The 18,148-nt window shown below is 37.3% G+C and overlaps 1 protein-coding gene across 1 annotated transcript in view; it reads right to left on the reverse strand.

The window, feature by feature from the left end:
• The window catches only part of NCKAP5 (NCK associated protein 5), a 963,823-nt gene extending 945,905 nt beyond the window's left edge, over positions 1 to 17,918 (reverse strand). The window contains exon 1 of the mRNA XM_027055919.2: positions 17,448 to 17,918. The gene's annotated coding sequence lies outside the window, so the exon portion shown is untranslated. The remainder of the gene's footprint in view (positions 1 to 17,447) is intronic.
• Positions 17,919 to 18,148: the final 230 nt, after the last annotated feature.

The raw sequence follows: 18,148 nt of genomic DNA on the forward strand, positions 1-18,148 counted from the left end.
CTAAATCAATTTAAAATAATTGAGGGCATGGGAGGTGAGAGTAAATTATTAGGTTACTTTGAATGGTTTGGCAAAAAAAATACATCTTGCCAAATTTCCAAATTCTCTCTCTCAAAAAGCAAATAGCATAATATCATGATTCCTAACTGTATTTTGTTTTTGTTTTTGTTTTTACCATTTATCTAGGTCTGTGGGTTGTTTCCTAAATGTGTAGAGTGTTTTAAGGGTCTAGATGACATTTCTCTTTAAGTCTCCAGAAGACCCAACTACCTAGAATTCTGCCTGCCACAGTTCTACAGTTCCCACTGGTAGAGAAGTTTCCACATACAAGCATTTTGTAATTGGCTCACAACATATGTCTGGTATGTACAATATATAATTTTGTGTGTGTGTTAGTAGGCATACCTATGGCACTCTGATCTGTGGCACCTAAAAAAGAGAAACGCTGCAGAAATTGATCACAAAACAAATAACTCTTTTAAATTTTTTAAATTTTCTCTGAGTATAAAGTAATAGATATTTGGGGTGACTAGATGGTTCAGTTGGTTGAGTTTCCCACTCTTATTTTTAGCTTAGCTCAAGATCTCACAGTTCATGTGATTGAGCCCCACGTCGGGTTTTGTGTGGAGAGTGCAGAGCCGGCTTGGGATTCTCTCCCTCCATCTCTCTCTACCTCTCTCTGACTCTCTCTCAAAATAAATAAATAAACTTTAAAATAAAATAATATATTTATTACAAATAATTTGGTTATGGACATAATTCTTGTTGTAGGTATGTATCATAGATAACCACTGTTAACGTTTGTTGAATTTCTTCTCCAGTCTTTTTTCTATTTGACTATATTTCCATTATTTTTGTTTTACTATTTTTTTATTTATTTATTTTTTATTTTTTTTTAATTTTTTTTTCAACGTTTATTTATTTTTGGGACAGAGAGAGACAGAGAATGAACGGGGGAGGGGCAGAGAGAGAGGGAGACACAGCATCGGAAACAGGCTCCAGGCTCCGAGCCATCAGCCCAGAGCCTGGCGCGGGGCTCGAACTCACGGACCGCGAGATCGTGACCTGGCTGAAGTCGGACGCTTAACCGACTGCGCCACCCAGGCGCCCCTTGACTATTTTTTTAAAATCACTGTTTCAACTGGCTATATAACATTTCATTTTACGAACAGAACATTTTATTTCTTTGATTACAATGGTGAGTGGTGAAGCTGCATTTTATTGACTATGATATTAATATACATGACTTAAAGGCAATTTCAGCAATATGAAATTATACAATAAAAAACAAAGAGTTGTCATCTCATCTTGGTGGCAATGCTTTCAAACTTTTGTTTGTATGCACATATATGCATATAAAGACATGCCTTTTTAAAAATAAGTTCATGAGGAGAACTATCTATTATGCTACTAGAAGTCAAAAGAAAGCTGGAGTAGCCATACTTATATCAGACAAACTACACTTTAAATTAAAGGCTGTAACAAGAGATGAAGAAGGACATTATATAATAATTACAGGGTCTATCCATCAGGAAGAGCTAACGATTATAAATGTCTACTCACCGAATACGGGAGCCCCCAAATATATAAAACAATTAATCACAAACATAAGCAACCATATCGATAAATGTGGTAATTGCAGAGGACTTTAATACTCCACTTACAACAATGGATAGATCATCTAGACACAGGATCAATAAAGAAACAAAGGACCCTGAATGATACATTGGATCAGATCGACTTGACAGATATATTTAGAACTCTGCACCCCAAAGCAACAGAATATACTTTCTTCTCAAGTGCACACAGGACATTCTCCAAGATAGATCACATACTGGGTCACAAAACAGCCCTTCATAAGTATAAAAAAATTGAGATCATACCATGTACACTTTCAGACCACAATGCTATGAAACTTGAAATCAACCACAGGAAAACGTCTGGAAAGCCTCGAAAAGCATGGAGGTTAAAGAACACCCTACTAAAGAATGAATGGGTCAACCAGGCAATTAGAGAAGAAATTAAAAAATATATGGAAACAAATGAAAATGAAAATACAACAATCCAAATGCTTTGGGATGCAGCGAAGGCAGTCCTCAGAGGAAAATACATTGCAATCCAGGCCTATCTCAAGAAACAAGAAAGATCCCAAATACAAAATCTAACAGCACACCTAAAGGAAATAGAAGCAGAACAGCACAGACACCCCAAACCCAGCAGAAGAAGAGAAATAATAAAGATCAGAGCAGAAATAAACAATATAGAATCTTAAAAAACTGTAGAGCAGATCCATGAAAGCAAGTGTTGGTTTTTTGAAAAAATAAACAAAATTGATAAACCTCTAGCCAGTCTTCTCAAAAAGGAAAGGGAGATGACCAAATAGATAAAATCATGAATGAAAATGGAATTATTACAACCAATCCCTCAGAAACACAAGCAATTATCAGGGAATACTATGAAAAATTATATGCCAACAAACTGGACAACCTGGAAGAAATGGACAAATTCCTAAGCACCCACACACTTCCAAAACTCAAACAGGAAGAAATAGAAAACTTGAACACTCCCATAACCAGTGAGGAAATTGAATCAGTTATCAAAAATCTCCCAACAAATAAGAGTCCAGGACCACATGTGTTCCCTGGGAAATTCTACCAGACACTTAAAGCAGAGATAATACCTATCCTTCTCAAGCTGTTCCAAAAGATAGAAAGGGAAGGAAAACTTCCAGACTCATTCAATGAAGCCAGCATTACTTTGACTCCCAAACCAGACAGAGACCCAGCAAAAAAAACAGAACCACAGGCCAATATGGCCTGATGAATATGGATACAAATGCCAATTTGGCCTGATGAATGGACCTGATGAATCTGGATGCAAAAATTCTCAACAAGATACTACTAGCAAATCAAATTCAACAGCATATGAAAAGAATTATTCACAATGATCAAGTGGGATGCATTCCCGGGCTGCAGGGCTGGTTCAATATTCACAAATCAAACAATGTGATACATCACATTAATAAAAGAAAAGAACCATATATGATCCTGTCAATCGACGCAGAAAAAGCATATGACAAAATTCAGCATCATTTCTTAATAAAATCCCCGAGAAATTCGGCATAGAAGGAACATACTTAAACATCATAAAAGCCATTTATGAAAAGCCCACAGCTAATATCATCCTCAATGGGGAAAAACTGAGAGCTTTCCCTGAGATTGGGAACACGACAGGGATATCCAATCTCACCACTGTTGTTTAACATAGTGTTGGAAGCGCTAGCATCAGCAATCAGTCAACAAAAGGAAATCAAAGGCATCAGAATTGGCAAAGATGTAGTCGAGCTTTCACTTTTTGCAGATGACATGATATTATACATGGAAAACACAATAGACTCCACCGAAAGTCTGCTAGAACTGATAAATGAATTCAGCAAAATCGCAGGATACAAAATCAATGTACAGAAATCAGTTGCATTCTTATACACTAATAATGAAGCAACAGAAAGACAAATAATAAAACTGATCCCATTCACAATTGCACCAAGAAGCATAAAATACCTAGGAATAAACCTAACCAAAGATGTAAAAGATCTGTATGCTGAAACCTATAGAAAGCTTATGAAGGAAACTGAAGAAGGTAACATTGGAAAATGGAGAAATGGAAAAACATTCTGTGCTCATGGATTGGAAGAATAAATATTGTTAAAATGTCAATACTACCCAAAGCAATCTACACATTCAATGCAATCCCAATCAAAATTGACCAGCATTCTTCTAGAACAAGCAATCCTAAAATTTGTATGGAACCACAAAAGACCCTGAATAGCCAAAGTAACATTGAAGAAGAAGACCAAAGCAGGAGGCATCACAACCCCAGGCTTTAGCCTCTACTACAAAGTTATAATCATCAAGACAGTATGGTATTGGCACAAAACAGACACATAGACCAATGGAATAGAATAGAGACTCCAGAATTGGACACACAAAAGTATGGCCAACTAATCTTTGGCAAAGCAGGAAAGAATAGCCAATGGAAAAAAGACAGTCTCTTTAACAAATGGTGCTGTGACAACTGGACAGCAACATGAAGAAGAATGAAACTCGACCACTTTCTTACACCATTCACAAAAATAAACTCAAATAAACTCAAAATGGATAAAGTACCTGAATGTGAGACAGGAAACCATCAAAACCCTAGAGGAGAAAGCAGGAAAAAAAAAAAAAAAAAAAACCTCTTTGGCCTCAGCCGCAGCAATTTCTTACTTGACACATCTCCAAAGGCATGGGAATTAAAAGCAAAAATGAACTATTGGTACCTCATGAAGATAAAAGGCTTCTGCACTGCAAAGGAAACAATCAACAAAACTAAAAGGCAACCAATGGAATGGGAAAAGATATTTGCAAATGACATATCAGACAAAGAGCTAGTATCCAAAATCTATCAAGAACTCACCAAACTCCACACCCAAAAAACAAATAATCCAGTGAAGAAATGGGCAGAAAACATGAATAGACACTTCTCTAAAGAAGACATCCAGATGGCCAACAGGCACATGAAAAGATGCTCAATGTCGCTCCTCATCAGGGAAATACAAATCAAAACCACACTGAGATATCACCTCACACCAGTCAGTGGCTAAAATGAACCAATCAGGAGACTATAGATGCTGGCAAGGATGTGGAGAAAAGGGAACCCTCTTGCACTGCTGGTGGGAATGCAAACTGGTGCAGCCACTCTGGAAAACAGTGTGGAGGTTCCTCAAAAAATTAAAAATAGATCTACCCTATGACCCAGCAATAGCACTGCTAGGAATTTACCCAAGGGATAAAGGAGTGCTGATGCATAGGGGCACTTGTACCCCAATGTTTATAGCAGTACTTTCAACAATAGCCAAATTATGGAAAGAGCTTAAATGTCCATCAACTGATGAATGAATAAGGAAATTGTGGTTTATATACACAATGGAATACTACTTGGCAATGAGAAAGAATGAAATATGGCCTTTTGTAGCAACATGGATGGAACTAGAGCATGTTATGCTAAGTGAAATATGTCATACAGAGAAAAACAGACACCATATGTTTTCACTCTTATTGGATCCTGAGCAACTTAACAGAAGACCATGGGGGAGGGGAAGGGAAAAAAAAAGTTAGAGAGGGAGGGAGGCAAACCATAAGAGACTCTTAAAAACTGAGAATAAACTGAGGGTTGATGGGGGGTGGGAGGGAGGGGAAAGTGGGTGATGGCCATTGAGGAGGACACCTGTTGGGATGAGCATTGGGTGTTGTATAGAAACCAATTTGACAATAAATTTCGTATTAAAAAAAAGAAAACAATTTGACAATAAATTTATATTAAAAAAATAAATATACAAAAAAAGATAAGTTCATGATACACATTTATTTTTAGCCTACATTTTCAACTTCCTATATCATAAGATCATTCCTATCAACTAGATCTACATCAGTTTCTAATAGCTGTATGGTACTCCATCGCGTGATTGTACTATCGTGTATTTAACAATCACCTACCAATGGGTTTGGGATTATTCTCAGTTTTCACCAGCATGAGTATGACTGTGATAAATATCCTTTATAGACTCATTGGTTATTTCTTTAAGATACATTCTTAGAAGTGCATTGCTGAATCAGAAGTATGCTCTCTCCTATTCAAATTGCTTCCCTCCCAATTTGCCCCAATTACACTTCCACCAAGAGTAAATGATGTTGCCTGATTTCCACGTCTTCATCAATGGATGATGAAGTTTCATCTTTGCTAATAGTTAAAATAATATATCAAATTTTCATTTGTATCCTTTTATTCCTAATGAGATTGAACATCTGTTCAAATGCTTCTTAGACATTTACATTTCTTTTTGGTAAACTGCCTTTCAGTTTTGTTAACCATTTTCTATTGGTAGAGTAATCTTTTTCCTGTTGATTTATGAGAACTCTCCAAGTCCATGATTTATTTGACCACTCTCCTACTGATAGTTGTTTTCCATATGTTATCATGAATATTTTTATAAGTAAATATTTGTACCCATCACATATTATTTCTATTGAACAGAACAAATTATAATGGAATAGAATAGATTAAAACACTCTAATACATGTTGCTAAAAGGCTTTCCGTAAAAGCCATACCAATTTACACTCCCACGATCAGAATATGAGAGAGCCTACCTAATAGCAATCCATTTCAAATGGAATCAAAGTATTACAACTATGCAGATAAAGACATAAAAGGGCATGGCATATAAATCACAGAGGCAGGTGATAGTCCTGCTGTACGATTTTTAGAAGCAGGATAGAAGAAGACCTGAACATTTGGTAGAACCTAAATGGAGAGGGACGTAATCATTATTTCCTTTGGAATTTGGCCTAAACCTAGCTCCTTCATAATTCACTGAAAATATGTAACTGTGGCTAACTGAAAGTAAGAAATCTGATTAACACATTCAACATCTTACCTTCTCATATTCCACCGACTAACTCCAATCACTTATGGTGGAGATACCTGCCTCTCTTAGAAATGCTACAATGCCAGTGAATCCAAAGAAACAACACAGCCACTTCCTGGTGATGAGGTCAGAGTAGGGATTCCTGAAACCAGCCCTGGATGACAGGAAATAGTAACAGCTCCGCATTTTGCCAATTAAAGTACAGAGAAGTGTTTTAGACAAAAGTTTTAAGCAAATGAAACATGAAAATTTTCCTCATTTGGTAAATAAAATGCTTCGCAACACCAAACTCAGATCAATGCTTTTTCAATAATCAATACTGGCAGATTCTCAATTCTACATGCTCTTCCCAGTGAACAAATCCCATAGGCAGGGATAAATTACAGCATGTGGTGCATGGCAACAGCAGCAAGATTGCAAACAAGCTGGCAATGCCTCATGCAAAGAGCTGATAAGGAATGTCTAATTGATGGTTCTGAAGTACTTTCAAGGTATAAATCCAATAACATTAAATAGCAGCATCATCCAATTAAAGCAATTAAGAATTAACAGCCTGTTTTTCTTCTTTCAAACACAGGTTATCACACACTAAAACAATCCTAACAAGCCAAACTACTCCAGTAATATATTTTTTGTTATATGTGTATTTTTATATATATGCCATGATTTGTGTATAAATTAAAAGTTCAGTTCTATGTCTTTTCCATTATAATTCAGCTGATTTTGGTTGTTCTTCCCATCTGTTACTAGTTATGGATCATATTATAATCACCATTTTCTAACCAAAAGCATCAAGCTCGCCATTGGGACTCTACTAAACAACATGACAGTTTCTTGAAAATGGTGTTATCTTTGTCATTTGTTTCAGTAGAAACATTTCAGAGTCTAATTATTAATGGTACTGCTCTGTTGTGGCTCTTTTCATTTGATCCTTACTCCCTCCTGAGACTTTGAAAATTCTGATGACTTCCAAATCATTTTACTAACTCAGACCTCTTTTCTATATTCCCACTGTGTGCTTCTAAATACTAATTGGTCATTTGTACCTAAGGTTCCACAGACAGTTCAGTCTCACATACCCAAAGCCTACCTCTCAAGATTCCTCTTCTCCCAGTGAAAAGTGCTTCTTCTTTTATCTTTTAGGTAATGAGGTCACCAGCCTGGGTAACTGAAGCTCTAAAAGTCAGCCACCTCCTTCTCTTTTCTCACCTCTCTTCCCCCTTCCACATCCTATCTATGCTGTTCCAGCTTGTAGCATGCCTGCTATAGGCACCATACTGTCACCATACCATGATATTGGTTTGCATCCTCCTCACTTCCTAGCAAGATGATCACTGTAGCTTATTAACTGCTACCATCCCCAGGCTTTCTTCTACCTACACCCTGATAGAGCTGCCAACAAGCTGTTTCAGAAATGATGACACAATCACATCACTGTTCTTCTTAAAGCCCTTGCTGACTTCCCACAGCCAATGGTCCAGAACCGTTCCTTGATGAAGATATAGGTGTCAAGGCAAGAGAATAAAATACATTTAAGATTGTGTAGCTTGATTCACAACTTTAAAATATTTGACTTGTGGTATCTGTATTTTTTTTATTTGTATTTCATTTGTACTTTTGCCTTATGCTCAGAAATGGGTGAGGTTAACCTGACTCAGGGGTATCCAATTACTATGATTTCTCCCCTTAACATTTTTTAAAATAACAGATTTATGGGGATATAATTCACTTAGAGTAAAATTATCTTTTTTCAAAGAAACAGCAAAATTCAATATTTTTTAGTACATTTGCAGAGATATGCAACCATCCCCAGTATCTAATTCAAGAATATTCTATTACCCCAAAAAGAAATGTCAAGCTCCATAACATTTTATTATCCTAAAAAGAAATGTCATGCTAATTACCAATCACTCCCTAGTCTTTTTCCTAGCCCCTAGCAACCACAAGTCAACCACTAGTCAAAATGGATTTGCCTATTTTGGACATTTCACATAAAATGGAATCATAAAATGTGGCCTTTGGTGTCTATCTTCTTTCATTTACAATAATGTTTTCAAGGTTCATCCATATTGTAGTATGTATCAGTACTTAATTCCTTATTACAGCTTGATAATATTCCACTGTATGGATATACCACATTTTGTTTATCCATTTATCAGTTGACAGACATTTGGGTTCTTTCCACTTTTTGGTAATTATGCATAATGCTGCTAAGAACATTCATGTACACATTTTTCCGTGGACATATGCTTATGATTCTCTTGGGTATATACTTAGGAGAGGAATTGCTGGATTTAATGGGAAATCTATGTTTAGCATTTTAAGAAATGGCTAAATCTTTCCTAAAATGGCTGTAACGTTTTATATTCCTACCAGCAATGTATCAAAGTTCTAATTTCTCCACATCTTTGCCAACATTTTTTTTAATTATAGCTATCCTAGTGGGTATGAAGTAGTATCTCATTTGGTTTTGATTTGTGTTTATCCTAATGACTAATGATGCTGAGCCTAGTTTCACGTGCTTATTAGCTGTTTGCTTATTTTCTTAGGAGAAATAACTTTGGATCCTTTGCCCTTTTTTAAAATGAGTTATTTTTCTTCTTATGGGTGAGTAGTAGGAGCTCTTTATACATTCTGGCTGAATAATACTCCACTGTACAGAATATATGTTTCTTCTCAGATACATGATTTACAAATATATTCTACCATTGTGTGGGTTGTCTTTTTCACTTTTTTAATGATGTCCTTTGAAGCACAAAAGCTTTTAATCTTTATGAAGTCCCATTTAGCTGTCTTTTCCTTTGTTGCTTTCTTTTGGTGTCATATCTGAGAAAACTAATCCAAAATCATGAAGATTTACTCCTCTGTTTTCTTCTTAGTCTTTTATAGTTTTAGCTCTTACATTTAGGGCTGTGATCCATTTTGAGTTAATTTTTGAATAAAGTGTGAGTTAGGGGTCCAACTTCATTCTTTTATTTGTGGATACCCATCTGTCCCAGAGTCATTATGTTGAAAAGACTATTCTTCATCTCCACAAAACTGCCTTACCACCTTTTTCAAAAATCAACTGACCATAAACCTAAGTGTTTATCTCTCAAGTATCACTTCTATTCCATTTATCTATATGTCTACTCTTATGCTAATGACACACTGTTTTCATTACGGTTGCTTTGCAGTGATTTTAAGTTCAAGAATTGTAAGTTACAACTTTGCTTTTCCTTCTAAGATTACTCTTGCTATCCTAGGTCACCTGCATTTTCATATAAATCCTAATATTATCTCATCAGCTTCTGAAAAAAAATCAGCTTGAATTTTGATAAGGACCATGTTGAATCTATCAATTTGGGATAGTATTGGAATCTTAACAATACTAAGTCTTCTGATATGCATGCAGGAGATATATTTCTATTTATTTAGGTCCTTTTTAATTTCATTCAGCAATAGTTTTCAGTGTATAAATCTTGCACTTCTTTTGTTGAATTTCTTCCTAAATATCATATCCTTTTGGATGCTATCCTAAATTGCATTTTTTCTTAATTTCATTTTTGAATTGTTCATTACTGTTATATACACATATGATTGATTTTTGTATACTGATCTCGTATCCTGTAACTTGCTGCATTCATTTATTAGCTCTGTTTTTCATAGATTCCTTAGGATGCTCTATGTATGAAATTATGTCAACAAATAGAGATAATTTTACTTCTTTATTGCAGCCTGAGCATCTTTTATTTCTTTTCTTGTCTAATTGTTCTGGCTAAAACTACAATACAATGTTGAATAGACGTGGTGAGAGCAGACATCTTATCTTTTTCCTGATCTTAGAGGGAAAGGTTTTTCACTGTTAAGTGCAATGTTAGCTATAAGTTTTTTGTAAATGCTCTTTATCAATTTGAGAGACCTCTTCTATTCCTAGTTCATTTAGAGTTTTCATCATGAAAAAGTGCTAGATACTTGTTTTCATTCATTTATTGAGATGACCACATGAGTTTTGTTTTTTATTCTATTAATGTATTATTATACTACATTGATTATTTTTCATGTGCTAACCAGTCTTGCATTCCTGGGATAAATCATCTTACTTAGGCTGGTGTATAATCCTTTTTATACATTGTTGGAATTGGTTTGCTAGTATTTTGTTGAGTACTATAGTGTCTATATCTATAAGATATGTTGGTCTATAGTTTTTGTTTCTTGTTTCTTTGTCTGATTTTGATATCAGAGTAACACTGGGTTGGGAAGTGTTCCCTTCTGTTTTATTTTTTGGAAGAGTTTGTGAAGGATTAATTTTCTTTTAATTTTTCTTTTAATATTTTATTGAACTCACTGGGTAGCTATCTGGCTTGGGCTTTTCTTTGTGCTAAGTTTATTGATTACTAATTCAATCTTTTTACTTGCTAAAAGTCTATTCAGATTTTTATTTGTTTTTTAGTCAATCTCAGTATTTTGTGTCTAATAATTTATCTATTTCATCTAGGTTGTCTAATATAACAATCTACTTCTATTAATGCCTACTTTATTTCAGTGGTATACAAAAACTTTACTTGTGTATAGCTCTATTTGCTACCCTCTCCTTTGTCCTTTTGTTATCATACAAGTTCACCCACATAGCTTTATACTTACAGCTTTGTCTTATAGGCATCTTTTAAATCAGGCAGGAGAAAAAAGGAGCTATAAACAAAAACACATATACCGTGTCTTTTATATTTTACTAGCGCTCTTTATTCCTTCATGTGGGTTCAAGTTACTGTCCAGTGTACTTTGATTTTAGCCACAAGAACCTCCTTTAGTATTTAATGTAGGCAAGTTCTGTTAGTGGTGAATTCTATCAGCTTTTGTTTATCTGATAATGTCTTCATTTCTCCTTCATTTTTAGAAAAAGTTTTGCTGGATATAGAATTTTTGGTTGTCACTTTTTCTTTCAGTGCTTTGAATGTGTCATCCATGGCTTTCTGGACTTCCTGGTTTCTGAGGAGAAAATGGCTGTTAATACTGGTAAGACATCCTTATACACTTCTCTCTTGTTGCTTTCCAGATTCTTTGACTTTTGACAGTCTGATTATGACATCTCAGAGTGGACCTCTTTGAGTTTATCCTACTTGGAATTCACTAAGCTTGTTGGATATATAGATTCATGTTTTTCATCAAATATTGGCAGTTTTCAGATATTATTTCTTCAAGTATTCTTTCTGTCCCTTCCTGTCTCTCCTTTCCTTCTCATGCTTCCCATTATGTATATGTTGGTACACTTGATGGTGTACCACAGTTCTCTGAGCTTCTGCTTACTTTTTTCATTCTTTCTTTTTTCTTTCTGTTGATAGATTGAATTATCTCATTTGACCTGTCTTCAAGTTTTCTGATTCTTTGCCTACTCAAATTTGCTATTGAATCCCACTAGGGAATTTTTCATTTTAGTTATTGTACTTTTCAGCTCCAAAATGTCTATTTGTTTTCTTCTATAATTGCTCTTTATTAGTATTCTTTTTGCTGAGATAGTCTTCTCATATATTCCTTTATTTTTTCAGACATGATTTCTTTTAGTTCTTTGAATATATTTATGGTCACTGGTTTAACATCTTTGTCTAGTGACTCCAATGTCTCGGCTTCCTCAGTCAATAATTTCTATTGACTGCTTCCCCTGCCCCCAACCTCCGTGTATAGAACATACTTTCTTGCTGTTTTGTATGTCTCATAAACTTTTTGGAAAGTTGGACATTTAAGATAATATAATACAGCAACTCTGGAAATCAGATCTCTCTCTGACCATGGTTTGTTTTTTCTGTTTGTTGTTGTTGAAATTATTGCTATTTGTTTAGTGACTTTTATGATCCTATTTTGTAAGGTCCATATTCTTTGCCATGTGCAGTGAGCTTAGCTATTAGCCAGCTAATAGCTGGGCAGGTATTTTTTTAAAGGCCGTCAACCAGTACATCTTCCAGCCTTTGCTAACAGGATTTCTGTGTATGGTGGGCCACATCTTCAGTTTTCCAGCTATTTCCAACTCTTTATTAGGGTTCATTCCCTGTGTGTGCAGAGGCTGAAGGTCAGCCATAGGTGAGAGACTAGGGCCCTCTTTGGTCTTTTCTAACTAAGAATATTTACACTTCTACCCATGTGCATGCCTTTTTACATTCCCAGGCAGATGTGTGAGTTTTTCAAAGCCCCTGATGGACATCTCATTTCCCAGCTGTTAATTTAAAATTTTTTTGATTAGCATCCTGTTTTCCCCAACTCTTATTGCTGCCTCAAGCAGCTGCAATGTTAAACAACTGCAATGATCATTTCTGACAAGTGTCTCAGGAGAAAGATTTTCTGCACTGAGTGAGTTTTGAAACAGGTCAAATAATGACAAGACCTGAAAGTGGGAGTTCCCAGAAAGCTACCAGACAAGTCAAATCATGGCCATTCTCTGGGAATAAGGCTCAGCTCTAAACATATTTTGACCCATCCAGTGGATTCTAGGCTACTGTTTTACACAGCTCCCATGATGGCAAACCTGCTGCTTTTCAAGGCTTCTTCAGAGCTAGAAAAAAGGGAATGGGAATAGGGCAAATTAAATGACACAGAGCTCACCGTTCTTACTGAGAGTCACATATTCTTTTCCTGAATAAATGCTCCTCGGATTGTTGTAATCTTTTAACTGATCAAGTTCTACAAATGTTGATTTGATCATTTTTGTCCATGTTTGCCTTACTTTTATGACATAGTAGAATTTCAGAGGCCTTTACTACACAATTCTAGAAATACTTCTCTTTCCCCTTAGCATTTTACAGGCACTAAGGTCAGGACTTTATGTATTTTTTTCATCATATACGTTTTTGTCAAGTAATCTTTGTTGAGTACTCCACCCCTTGCCAGAGCCTCTTTCTTCAGGTTATCTTTGAGTCTTTAAAATTTTAAATCTAAACACAATTTTCAACTTGTTTTCTGCTGTCAAATGACAAGTAACAATTGCTACCTAACATCATTGTGTTTAATGAAGATAAAGTGAAATCGAATTTTAACCAAACAGAACACAAAGACTTAAAATTTTCAAGCAAACATATAGCGTGACGGTGGAGGGTTGTCCTGTTACAAATGAAATACTCTTATCATCTAGGACTTTTTGTCGTAAGAGAAATTTTGATACCCTTAATCATTGTGGTTGTAGTTCTCTCCTACCCCTTTAATACTCTCATCTACAGACCCACAGATTCATTGATGATATTCAGCAACATTCAGCAAAGATGACCAGGGACCTGTACTGATGGCTAGATTTTACCTTGCTAAGGCACAAAGTTGATAACAGCAATAGATAAACCTGTTAATTAATTAACCAATTAATTAATAGATGCAATAGGATGGAAACAAAACTGGAAGGTCTTAGGTGAAGGAACAACAATCAGGAAAATAAACTCTATATTATAACTACATATTAATATAACTACATATTAGTATTGCAAACTTAAGTTTCAGAAAATTTCGGGACTGAATCTGAGTCTACCATTCACCAGCTCTGTGACTTGGGGAAGTCATTTTACCATGCAAAGCCTCTGCTTCCTCTCTGAAAATGGAAATAATGCATAAGTATTTTGCAGATGGAGTGAATTCATGCATATATAGCATTTAGTGTCGTGTATCTCTCATAATAATCCCTCAATAAATGATAATACTAGGACGTAACCAGAAAACTCCCATCCCTGAGCAGACTGGCTAAGTGCAGCTACACGAGTAGGTTTGTATTTTGAGAAACAAGGTATGTTTCAAAAGTGAAGAGTAATGCCTCCAGGGCAGTCTTCCATCTCCCACCATAGAGACTTTTCCCAGACTGATTCACATACATTAATCTCTCTCATGTATGCCACATGTTACCCACCTATAAATCATAGATTTCCAGAAAACATGTCATTCATTCACTCATGCATGCATTCTCATGATCAACATTTATTGGGCATATTACACATGCCAGGCACAGTGCTCACTTCGGCAGCACATATACACATGCCAGACACTAATCTTAGCATTGGTGTAAGAATGATAAGCAAGCAGACAAGGTCCCTGCCCTCACAGAGATTACCTTCCATAGGGGCTAGGGGTAGAGTCTAGTGACTCTGTTCTAGCAGTAGAGACTAAAAACACCAAGATGGTATTTCCCTGACTCTTCAATAGTGTAGGTTTTGCCTAAGATTTGCTCCAGATTTCACCCAGGAGACCCCCATCCACGGGATTTCAAAGTCAGAGGGAAGATCATGAGGTAGATGCTGTATTTCTCCTGCTCCTGACAGTGGCTTAGGTATTCTGCAATTTTTTTGGCCAAAGTCCCAGTATCCCCTTCCTAGATTTCTATGTAGATTTCTATGTAAGACTGGTCCTAAGGTTTCCTTGACCAGGCGAATAAAAACACAGGCCTAAGGAAGGGAGGGGCTACGAGAAGACAGGGGAAGAGATTTCCAGGTCAAGGAAACATCAGGACCACAAGCCCAAATTTGGAGAAGAGTTCATTGTATTCCATCCTCAGAAAGAACAGTAGCATGATTGAAGATTGGGGAGAAATGGCTCAAGATGAGACTAGAAAACTACCCAGGTTCTAGAACTGCTCAAAGTGTGGCCATGTCTGGTGCCCCTCTGCAAACTGTTTGTTGAGGATCTGTGATGAGATAGGGACAAAATGTAAGAGTAAATGTTTAGCAATTTTGTAACAGCTTTACATTGTCATAGCAGTCAAGCAATAACTGTTGGTCTGTAACAAACTGGAAATTTACAAAAACAAAACTGGTCTTTCACCACAGATAGTTTGAAAAGCATTGCTCTCCATGTCTTGCCTCTCAAACTTCTCTGTGAAGGGGCAGATAGTAAATGTTTTAGGCTTTGGGGGGCTGTAGAAACTCTGTCCTAACTACACACCCCTGCTGCGGTAGCACAAAAGTGGCCATAGGCAATATTTCAACAAAGGGGTATGGTTGTGTTGCAGTAAAACTTCATTTAGAAAAACACATGGTGGGCAGATTTTGGCCAGTCATGCAGCAATTTGTCAATCCTGCCCTAGGCCACAGTAAGAGACTGGGCCGCACTCTAAAGGCAATATAACCATCTGCTTAACCATTGTATGTTAGTTATACTTAGATTAAACAAAAACAAAAACAAAAACAAAAAACCTACCTGCTTAATCAAAAACACCCCTCACTCTTGTTCCTTTGCCATCATGCCTGCAAGTATTTGTAAAGCCTTCGTTTTAGTGACTCTAAGTCAGAAAAAAACCTTAAAGCTCCTCCTACCTCCAGATCAGAGTTCTCAAAGCTACCCTGTCAGATGAAGTCTCCATTTAAAGGCAAGGTACCTTTTGTCTATTGCCTGCATTCTCAAGGAAAGATGATGGCACCGTTCACCTTGCGTAGCCTGATGAGCCAACCTACGGCCCCAAGGGGTCACAGCCTTACGTTCTCCAGGACCTGGTCAAACCTAGGTTGACATTGCCCTCTGAATCAATTTCCTGAAGCCCAATTTCCTGAAGTATACTACCCCATTTTTCTTCTGTACAAAGTTACATTTCTAAGTCCCAGTGTACTTTTGTGACCACTGCCCATCCCTGGCTCTTTTGGTATGTCTGCAATGGCTGTATTGGGCAAGAGGCCTGCCACATGTGTAGCCTTGTTTTTCTCTGGGTTCAGACACTGCCACAGGCAGGAAAGCTTTCTGCATACACACATGTCTCCATTTACACAGCACCCACTTCATAAACACGACCCAACACCCACCCGTACAGTGGAACGCCTTATTCTCTCCCCCACATGGAGCATAGACCACTGTGTGTGTGACGGGACGGACGCCTACCAGCAGGTCTCACACACAGAGGGTATAGAGCTGAGGCAGTTCTTGCTGAAATCTCTCTTTTATTTAAGATTTCTTTCACTGACTCATGACAAATCTAATGGGTAAAACTTCGCTGTTGCAAGTTTCCTTAAAATATCCCTTCTGGGCCTACCACCATTTATCTTGGCAGCAGGTAGCCTGGAGAGTTTTGGAAAGTCTCAGCTTGGCATAGCCTCAGAGCTACTGGCACATTAAAGATTAATAAAGCGCATTTAACTGAGCTCAGGACACTGCAACGTGATCCTTCACCGTGAAATGTGCAAGATTCTTTGTTTGCAATGAACAAAACTGAAGCCAAAAAGGGCCTACGGTGACAAGCTAAGAGAGGAAACAATCAGGAACTTTGTGTATCTTTCCTTGGTAAATTGATGGGCAGGAATCAATGCCCCGGCTCAGCTATACTCTTCTTAGCACTCTCAGGAATTTAAGATGGGCATCTGAGTATGATGCACAGAGCTGGGCATGTGTAGTGAGCTCACAGAACCACAGAGATAGCACAAACGCAGTGGGTTCCTTAAAGTATGAGAAAAAGACTGACTCCAAACAAATTCCTAGTCTAGCACATTCTCCAAAAAGAGTCAAGATAAAGCAAAGCATTTCAAAGCATTTTGGACTTGCTTTAGTAAAAGAGAATGTGTGTGCTTGACTGAATATTAACCTAGGAAGGAGAAAACACTTTTTGCATGCATAGGTAGGGGGCTGGCAGCAGAATGAACCAGGGAACATTTAAAATGAAAATAAAAATTAAACAAGCCTGTACATCGGAACTGTTGGTTCACAAAAGGAATCTATTTGCTATCAATCTGGGGACACCTGGATACATGCAACAAATACTGGGACAGAGCAGTGGAAGCAAACATTTAGAAATGTATCATTCTGAATTCTGGCAAAGCGCTGGTGGACTCCACGTGCTGGGTAATGCCTTGTGTCTATTTACACAGTGCAATCCCCTCACGTCCTCCAGAAAAATCCCAGGCAAACCCTGTGCTGTGCACATCAGAGCTCTGGAGCCCTGCTCTGAACACCTCAGGCGCCCTTTCTTCCACACCAAGATAAACATTAAGGAGAAGAAAAAAATCAAGAAAGAAAGAAAAGAAGAAGAAGAAGAAGAGAAAAGAAAATTCTGTCCTTACCTAAAAGGCATAGCAGACAGGGACACGGTGAGTGTTTCACGTTAGCCCACTCAGTGCTTTCTCTTTCATTCGGTCAATGTTCTAACGCTATTGATGAGAGTTCCTGAGGTTTTCGGATCTTCCTTCAAGAGTTTTAATCACTGGCTTCCCCAGCCCGGGTTTAACAAACACCGCTGTGTTTTGTCAATATTTGTATGCAGCACCACATTGGGCAACCGGCCAACACAGCGTTTCAAGAGGCAAGGGGAGAAAACGGACACCCTGACAAACATGCTTCCCTCTTTTGTGTCTTTCAAGGTGGCGCCCAAAGTGTCATCTTTGATTCTGACGGGAGCTAAAGATAGCCTCTTTTTGTGACTTTCTCCACTGCCCCCAAACGCCTGGCTGGGCTGCCCGAGCTGGGCTCAGCAAAGTTTGTTTTTTGTCTCCCTGCCCTGAAGTTCTCCGCACAACCGCCCGGCTTGCCTCTCCACCAGCTGCACTTTAAATGTATTTTAATTGGCTGGAATGTCGAAAGAATCCATTTGGCAGTCGTTTGCATGTGAAGCACGCCCAGGGCAGCTGAAAGAGGCCCCAGAAGCAGCCGATTACTTCATCAAAAGCTGCAGTTTGAATACCATTGACTCCTACATAACTACAGTGAACTCAATTCTATAGGCAAGAAGGAGTAATTAATAATTTGCTGAGAAAATTCTTCATTC

Source organism: Acinonyx jubatus, chromosome C1 (genome assembly GCF_027475565.1).
Source record: "Acinonyx jubatus isolate Ajub_Pintada_27869175 chromosome C1, VMU_Ajub_asm_v1.0, whole genome shotgun sequence".
NCBI lineage: Eukaryota > Metazoa > Chordata > Mammalia > Carnivora > Felidae > Acinonyx > Acinonyx jubatus.